Source organism: Anguilla anguilla, chromosome 11 (assembly GCF_013347855.1).
Source record: "Anguilla anguilla isolate fAngAng1 chromosome 11, fAngAng1.pri, whole genome shotgun sequence".
Taxonomy (NCBI): Eukaryota; Metazoa; Chordata; class Actinopteri; order Anguilliformes; family Anguillidae; genus Anguilla; species Anguilla anguilla.
Genome location: NC_049211.1, coordinates 23585533 through 23595233, shown reverse-complemented (window position 1 = coordinate 23595233; position 9701 = coordinate 23585533). Strand labels below are relative to the sequence as shown.

General features: G+C 42.2%; 1 long non-coding RNA gene across 1 annotated transcript; it reads left to right on the top strand.

The window, feature by feature from the left end:
• Nucleotides 1-1569: 1569 nt before the first annotated feature.
• LOC118208602 lies at nt 1570-5182 on the top strand. Its single transcript, XR_004761592.1, has 2 exons — nt 1570-1721; nt 3088-5182. It is a non-coding gene; the product is annotated as an uncharacterized LOC118208602 (long non-coding RNA).
• Nucleotides 5183-9701: the final 4519 nt, after the last annotated feature.

Below are 9701 nucleotides of genomic sequence, written 5' to 3'. Positions count from 1 at the left end.
AAATGAAAAGAATTAATGGCTTTCAGTTAAGAAACTTGGGCCTCGTTTACAGAATTGCTTAAATTTCAGATTTGCTTAGATAAAGAAAAACTGACCAGCTGCAAGCACAACATACATCTGTCATGAGAACCATAAGAATCGAGTAAACATAATAATTTATTTTCCATAATTATGCAAACCTGCAGTGCTCTGAAGTCAAATTTTGTAATTATATGCAGAATTTGACTAAATTTGTCATTAATCATGTCTTATAAGTGCAATTTATATCTGATCATTTTAACCAGACGATTAAAAGTACAACAGGGTGCCTTATTGCAGAAAATAACAAGTGCGTACCACAGAAAAATTAATTGTATGCTAGACTGCCAATTCTAAGCATTAGAATATGCTGGGCTAAGGGTACAATTTAGGCCTACACGTTATGAAAAATATTGGAATAGATACACATGGTTATGTTTTAGCCTTTGTAGAACAGTGCCTACCATAACAAATTATAATAATAAAACAAGCATTGTTACTGTCAGGGGCTGTTTCCCAAATGGGGATTTCATGTGCGTCAGCAAAGAGAAAGCTAAGCACGACCTTTTATTTGGTTCAATATCGCCCCCTGCTGTGTTCACTCGTTGACTGCCTGCTAAAAACATTTGACAATTGCCACTTCGTAGTTCTAACACAATCTACGAAGAAAATATTTATTACACTGCTCAGTTGTTAAAGATTTTTGAAATGTAGAAAAAAAGATCGTCTCATGCTTAACAAACGAATCGAACTCGTATTTTCCAAAATATGAAAAATCAAGTTCAAGCTTTAAAAACAAGTAGCCTACCAGGATGTTTCAGACTAATTAAACCGTTTGTGATATAACTGCAATCGTGCAACTCCTAACGTTAGACTATAGGCTACATACAGTCATATTTTACACAAGTTATATTGGTTATAATGGCTATAATATTGTTTCGTCTGATGCAGCAAATATTTGGGGAAAAAGTAACCACAGTGTAGCGGTTATTCACTAACGTAATCAGAATATCTTTAGGCCTGTATGTTGGATATATGCTGCTGCATATGCTATGTTATATTGACAGCAGCTACTTGACTTGTGTTTTAGCTACGTAAACGTAAGGTTTATTACAGACTTCAAAGCTGATGTCGCAAGTATTTTCGGCAAAGAGGAACCTATGTGAGAGGTTTCTCATAGGCTATTATTTCCGATATTTTTATAATGTGGATGTGGAGCATACTTGAAAACATAAAACAAATCTAACCTCATATAATCTAACAGACTGTTGAGAATATAGTTTTGAACCCAGGTTCTTTTATAAAATTGCCCTCAGCGTTGCGTTTGGTTATATCTTTCATACGAGTGAACGTTCATTTTTTCAGCCAATACGGGAAAATCCGGAGATTTACGGTAAAACGGTCCCCAGTAGCACGTGATCTCATCAAATGTTTGTAAACATGCGTCAATCGCGTGTGATACTGACGTCGGAGAAATAAGTTGCAAAGTGTCCTCCAATCAGAGAGTGGGGGAGTGTGGGGGGCGGGGTTCAAATGTTGCGCCGTGGAAAATTCGATAGTGATTTTCTAATAAAGTCAAGGGGATTTTTTCAGGATTGAAAATAATGGGAATCAGTTCTGTGAAGCAATAAGTGTGTCGTTGACCCAGTTGAACAAACTGGGATGCACAAGAGCAGATTCCCAGAAGGTTTGTGTTTGTCCAGGTAAGCCATTTATTGTTATTTCACAGACAGGAGCATCCCCTTTATTACATCTGTATCTAGACTATTATGCAGCTACGTAAGTTAGAATAGTGTCATTGATTATGTTCCGTTTTCTTTATGAATTAGTAATAACCCGCTTTATAATGAATATCCAATATTGTTTACCACGTTGACATTAATATTGACGTATTCGATTTGAAAAGATTGAGATTAAACTCAATGTTATACTGCGTCAGACTAAAGGCTGTAAAGACATAGCACAGTCGGTCAGTTAACCAGCGGTCAGATAGCATTGAGAAGTCGAAAGACTGTAAACAATATCCCTACCATATGATGAAGCGAATTGCGCAAAACCAGGCCTTTGGTCGATCAAGGAAAACCCGACGGTAAGCAGTAAGGATAAACAGAGAGAGAGAGAGGTGGGGTAGGATGCTGCGCAAGGGATAGGTGTGCGGACAGAATCATGCTCGGCAGAGAGGATGTTACGCAGTTCATATTTAGTACGCGCCTTCTTTCCGCATGGTCCTGTACCGAATACGCAGCCTTTCGCTCTAACTAGTCGCACACATTTTGTGAATTTATTCACATCTGCCACGAGCTTACTGCACATAATAACGCAAATTACCGTAAATATAAATATGAATTTATATACTTTTTTTTAAAATCGCAAAAATGCCATTTAATCGTCTATTTTCATCATAATGGCTAATAATAATAATAATAATAATAATAATAATAATAGTACTACTACTACTACTGCTGCTACTACTACTACTACTACTACTAATAATAATAATACTACTATTACTACTACTACTAATAATAATAATAATTATTATTATTAGTAGTATTGTGAATGAGTGTGAAGCAGGGCGTTCCTGCAAAAGAGGATCCGTGCGCAGCGAACCTACCCTGGGTAAATAAAGGTTAAATAAATAAAATAAATTATATTATAAGGAACATTTTCCATTTTTCTTTAAATAAACCATGACAAGACATGTTTGTTTGGGAAAATCCAATTGATGGTTCCTCAGTGAAATTTGGCGATTGCCAATTGTCAATTAAGGGCGAAAAATCACCATATGTAATTGTTAAGTTAAGGTTGAGACAGTGAGTACTTTTAATAGATGTAAACAAACCTTAAATCTACAATACTCTTCCAACACTGGGGGTCACTGTTGTGCTCATTTCAACATACTGTACCAGGTATGATACATAATAATGGTATTAATAGTAATAACAATAATAATCATTATCATTGTCATAAAGATTGTAAATAATAATAGTTTATCACTTTTCACATATTTAAATTTCCATGCATGTATTAACGATATTGGATGTCTATTGATTTCTTAATTATTTCCAGCTAACCAAGGGTTAGATGTATTCCTGACAGCTACAGAACAGGTAAGGACATGAGGTACATCATAGTAACAATCTGGGTATTGTTTTTGCTGAAAGGTATTCTATTCAGCCACTTCAGAATTATTTTGATAACCAATGAAACAGATGTGCCAAAATGTCTGACTTCAGTGAAGTGTTTGAAAATCAGTGGCAGTGTGTGTGTGTGTGTGTGTGTGTGTGTTTGTGTGCATGTCTGCATGCAAACACGCAGTTGTAGATGATAGTGTATATTAATGAATTATATACTGAGTGATGTCTTGCTTCTATGTTTTGGAATGCAGTTTTATCAGTAGTTTTCAATCTGTGAAGTCTATGTTTTTACATGAATGTCTTGTTTATGGCATTATTGCAGTACAGTATGTCTGTAGAAGTAGCTGCGGCTGCTCCTGTGGCTGCTCCTGCGGCCTTAAGTAGCTGCCCTACTTACAGAGGAAATGCATAAGTGACATCAATCAGGTCGCTGCTCCTCTGGGAGATGCGATTAAAAAACTAAAATCACAAGCATGAAGAATCTGGGATATCATAAATCATATTTTACATTCCCACCCCTTTCTTCACCGGGGGGGGGGGGGGGGGTATGGACCGCCACCGTTGTCTGATGTCCCCTGATCCCACTCGGCTAAACACCCCCATGGAATGCGCCCGGCATTCTGGGGCTTTGGATTTAATGAGAGCCCCGCTAGTGCATGGCGTATAGGGCTCAGCCGTGCAATGGCGCATTCGAGAAACGGCGGAGGCTTTCTGAGACGGAGCGCCGGCTGCCTCTCTAGCGAGAGATGAAGGTTTAGTAAGCGGAATACTGCCGAGAGATGACACTGCTAAAATTAACATGCTGTCTGGTGAGCGGCGGGGTAAAAATAGACGGCGGAGAGGAGGCGTGTTTGCGCGCATCGTTAGCGGCCGTGCGCCGCTTCGAGGGCGACGCAGTAAAAAGATCGCCTGCGCGCTTCTCGTCTGCAGGTACTTGTTGGAGTCGCAGTTCTTAACACCAAACTGCTGCTGTGCAGAGCAGCAGCGTTTAGGTTTTCACTGGAACTACTGATAAACGGCACAACATGGGCCTCGGCTGCGCTGTGCTGCTCTTGAGGCTGAGCAGATGTGTTTCAGGAAGTTTAACATGTTATAAACTGCACTGACCGCAGTGTGTTAACACAGCCAATGCAGTTTGTTCTCACGTCAAATCTACAGAGTTATCACTGATGAGTGTGAACCATCTTCATACTTGATAATGTAAGCCGTCTGTTATTTTTTTTTTAAAACAGGCGTTGGTGATTTAGATCCCTTATTAGCCATTTCCTCGCAGGTAGAGGCTTGCAGAACCAAGCGGAAGCTGACTCTCCTGGTAGCCTCACTCCCACCGCCCCCCCTTCTTAAGTGCAAGTCAGGCTCGCACCTCTTTGGAGGACTATTGTTTATTTTTACCAGCCCTTTAATTGCACCCTTTGAGAGTGAGACTTCTGAGGCCACGAGCTGTTAATGAAACTTACGGAGAGTGTCTCGCAGAGGTCCCAGCTCCTGACACTTCACTGTGGGGAAACCAGCGGTGATGTGAGGAGAAACAAAGGCGCCGCTTCATCCCCGGGACAGAAGACGTCCCCTCTGTCCTCTGTCGGGGGCGGGGTGGCGACGCTCGGTAGGGCCAGAGCCCCTGTGGTCTGGACGCCCTGTGACGGGAGCAAGCAGCTGTTTCCCGGCGCTGCTGCAGCTTGGCGCGTCTGTCCGGAAGTTTCCGCGCAGGGTTGCCACGGTGCGCTGCTGGCGGAGCGACGGGCCGCCGCTGAGCCTGAGTCGCCAAGTGCGGCCTCCCTGAACTGCTGCTTCAGACGCCCTGCCTGCCTTCTCCTACAAAAGCACTAAGGCCAGAGAGACAGCCAACCGCCAGATTCCTCTGCCTCACAATCATGTTTAAAAACATTTTTAGAAATCAGAAATTAAACCACTTGATTTAGGAGTGAGGTCTACTTCACTCAAAAATAGCTCATTTGTATTAATGCCATCATAGTGCATGGAGTGTGTAATGCTTGGAAGCAATGAAACAGTTCTGTTTGGGTGCCTCATTTAATAGTTTTTTAATTGAAGGTTCCTTATGTTTCAAGGTGTTGGTTTTCATTTTGATTTTATTACTGTTGTTTATTTTATCTGGCTTCAATGAATTCTCACCCCTCACCCCCAGGAGCTAAATTAGGAGCTCTTATCACTAAGAGGCTTACATATACGTAAGCCTTACGTGCCAAACCACTCCACTCATCACACGCACACGCGTATACAAACACACTCAGTAGGGCTGGGCTCAGCAGTGCATGCTGGGATGGCATCCTCCTTCAGGACCTTGCCAAGCTAATGAGTGACAGCTGCCAATGCAAAGACGAGAAGGATGCCAGCGTTCCTGCTCCTGTTGAGCCTCGTTCAGATACCAGCCACCCACTGCACGGCGAACAGCAATACCAAACGATCAAAGTTCCGATTAATTTCCCCATGACTTACAATAAACCATGAAGGGAAGGGGAGTGACATAATCTATCGAAGGCATATTAGCTGAACCACTTCCTTCCCACCCTACTGCAGCCCTTGTTGTTGCTTTTGTATGCGCTGCTTGCCCTGACATCTGCTTAAACTCACACATTTACAGTAAGTACTTCTCACAAGCAATTCAAATAAATGAACTCAAATTATTCAGTTCTTTAAAAAAAAAAAAAAAAAAAAAAAAAAGGAAGTCTATAACTTAAACATGCGTAGCCCCAAAGAACCTGAATATTAAATTATTTCATTTGCTGTTCATTATTAAGCCTTTTTTCATGTCTGTCTATTCCTACACTGCTCTACTTGTATCAACAAAACAGTGCTTTATGAACATCAAAGGGGTTTTTGAGGGTTAAAAGTATTCAGGGTGAAATGCGGTGCCTTCAGTTCCAGGTCAGTGGGGTGCAGTTGCGTAGTCCTGTTATTGGGCCCCAAAGGCCATGTTAAACTCTTAACTTGTTATTCTGGCACTCTCATAAATGAAGGTAAAAAAAATTACATTTGCAAGACATTACAGTCTCCCACAAGTGTAATGCAGTAGCAACACAGTCAGATCTAGGGAAATAAAGAACTTCCACGAGACTTATAAAAGCCTTACAGTCAAAATATTTAGTTTCTTCTTGTGGTTGTGTGTTAATGAGCTCTTCCTTCCCTAAAATAATCATCCAACACTAGGCACGACCATGCAACACCAAAGAACGAAGTGTACATGTCAGCATTAAGGTTCACTGTCTTGACATGTTTACAGTAAAATATGTAAAAGAAACAAAGAGTAGTCCAAGTCTGTGCGTGTGATCCTGAGACAGAGCAGCTAATTGGAAATGCCTGACCTGGATTCACATCACAACAAACATGGTTCTGTCTTCAGAAGAATAAAAATAAAGAAAGCAGTGGAATGTTTGACCACTTGTTTGTAGTTCAGTCACTCAGTTCAAAGACTGAGTGAAAGGCTAGAATCTGCATAGGTAGGATATTTCCATAAAAATCCAACAGCCGTAAGCCCTTGGGGACAGTGCCGCAGCCAGAGAAAACATTTGGGGAAAAGCATTTGAGTTATCAGATGGTATGTTGACCAAAGCCCAGCATTTTAAAATTCACCAGCTGTCAATGATTAATGTGTTAAAGTTGCATTTACAAAAGATGCAGAAGGGTCTTCACGGAGGTGCATGTAGACCCTTTGAAGAAGATGCCGAAATTCCATTCGGCATGTTAAATGGTGACGTTCCCATCTCACGCATACTGCAAGAGGATCACACTGGCAGTTCAGCTTTATTTGAACTATGAAAGGCCACTTGCCTCCAAGCTAATATCACCTTTTAAAATAAATTGCACCTGTTAGGAAATATGCTGGCCTAAAATGTAAGATAATTGTGACAGCTCAGTTATTTGTAAAATATTGTGCTAGTTGAAATGACACTGGAAACATCCGGGTTTTTCTGATTCATAGCATAGCACAGCAACAAATTAAGTATGCACAAAAACTTCCTGTGGAGTTTTGAGATGGATTTATAGCATAAAATCAAGCATGAACAAGCTAATAGCCGGAACGTTGGTATTAAATGTGTGAAAAGACAAACAGGAGCTTAAATAAACTGTGGAAACTGGCTTCTCTCAGGTCTCAGGATCAGTGAAGAGTTAAGGCTTGGAGGTGGGGGGAGGAGGGGGGCGGAGGGGGGTTAGGGTATCTGTCAGTGGGAGTTGAAGGGAAATCAGAGAGTGCAGCTCAAGCCTCTTTTCCTTCCTTTTGTTTCTTTTTCTGTTGTTGCTGTTTTTGTTTTTCTTTCAAAAAGGGGGACGGTATGCCTTTAAAACCAGCTGGCTGTCAGGTGACCAAGGAGGCACAGTCATCTCAGTTCACGGGGAGAAACAGAGTGAGCAACTGTGAGCAACAGAGAAACAGCAGAAATGCAAGAGGGAGAGAGAACGAGAACGAGAGGGAGAGAGGAGAGAGCGCCGATGTAAGGGTGACACAGAGGGAGAGGGGGAGGGCGAGAGAACCCGGAGCTACCAGAGAACGATGGCTGTGGCCCTTTAACTGTAGCTGTAGTTGGGAATTTGTGCAGCAGTGTGCCGCTGGCCTGAGTGTTTCAAGAATCTGCAGTTGTGTATCTACAACACCGGGGGAAAGCCTGGAGAATTAAGTGCTGCGTCACACTTGAAGCAGAGAGATTGTGAGCATGTGTGTGTGTGTGTGTGTGTGTGTGTGTGTGTGTGTGTGTGTATGAGTATCGATTTGTGTGTGTTCATATGCGTGTGTGTGTGACTATGGGTTTGTGTGTGTGTCTGTGCGTGTGTGTGGGCGTGCAAGGGTGTGTGTGTGTGTCTGTGCGAGGGTGTGTGAGTGTGTGTGTGTGAGTGTGTGTGTCAGGGAGAACTAGCTTTGTTGATGTCTGTAAAGAGCAATACTGCTGCTGCGACCAGATGAAAATAGAGTGCGAGGGAGAGGGAGGGAGAGAGCGCAAGGTTTTGGATTAGTAGCTACGTCACTTTTTCACGTCGAAGGGAAAACAGCAGCTAAGATAACAGGAGCCCAGTTCTCAGATTTTCTACCTGAGAGTGGACGCAACTCTGAGCGAGCCTTTTTTTATGCTTCTTCTTCGTCATATTGTTCACTTTCACTGTAGCTCCTTAACTAGCTCTTCGTCGACGTTGTTGTGCATATCGGGGATAGTGCTGCGGAGTTGCAACATGGATGCTGAAGATGTGACGTAGTTTACCTTAGTCGGGAAGCAATGTTCGGATGGTGAGCGAGGAGGTGCGGGTACAATAGCGTGTGAGGCGAAGGGTTAACGCAAAGAAGATTGTTCTGGAAGGTTCTTTTGACTGAGACGAAGCGCATTGGCCAGAGCATTTATGGATAATAATCCAGGTTACACAGAATATTATTGTTTTTTAATGCTATGTGTTATATAGAGTAATAACATGTGCATTACTATAGGCGTAGGAAACATGTACATATGCTTCATATATGCAATTATGTATAAACATCATTAGCTATTATATATGTGAGAGTATATGAGAATGTTGCTGGCATATAGAATACTTATTCACATATACAGACGTACATATATGCATTCGATATAGGCAGGATGTCATCTTTTTTGAAACAACAAAGGTATAAATGACCTTTTGTTCTCCAGAAAATATACATTTATTCTTGCATTCAGCCTGCCTTCTTCCTATCGGACGTGTATCCTTATGGTAAGTGATAATGACTGTTTTGCTATATGCAAGATTCTTGATTGTTTTGCCTACTTATTCCTATGATTAACTCTCTGTAGGCACAAAGGACAGGAGAGAAGGGTGGAGTCATAGTGGCATGGATGGGCAGAGGGGAGACTCGGTTCAAGCGCAGGAGCTAACAGGAGAGGACGCTAGCACCGAGCCATAAGTGTCAGTAGGCGCTGTCGCAGTTGTGATTTTGTTTACAACAGACTGCCATGATGGCGCTGGCAGTTCCGGTACAGGGCAGGGTAGGGTTAGAGCGCCTGTCGCGCTCGAACATTTGTTTCTGCGCAGTTAGAGGATGCAAGTAGTGATGCAGTGAACTTTTTTTTGAGAGGTTGGGGAGGGCAAATCTCTGTATTTCTCTCCCCCTCCTTGCTCCCACTGTCTCTCTGACTGTGCTGGGGTAAAGGGTGCACGCCTGTGGCAGATCTGCCCCTGAAAGCAACTCTGGGGGTTTAAATGTCATGGCTCTGGATCAGAAAAAAAAGTTGTTTATCTTGCTCTCTTGGTGACTCTGTAATGGCAGCCTTCCAGCTCGCCTGCGATAGACTTCCTAAAGCAGCTGCATCATCAAATTGAGGAGCAGAGCTCTTCTGCTGTTGGGCTGGGGGAGGGCCCATGAGAGCAGAAGCTTTTTACTGTCATTGGCTAAGCATAGGGAAGCAGGTGGAGAGCTTTTTCTGATTGGCTGAGTGGTCTAGCTGTCATTTATAGGAGTTCTGATGAGAGACCTGATTGCCTGTCCACAGAGAAGATATGATTTATTAGGTTCCTGTGTTCTGCTGTAGTTAATTTCCAAATAATTATTATTTGTGCACTATCAAGCAC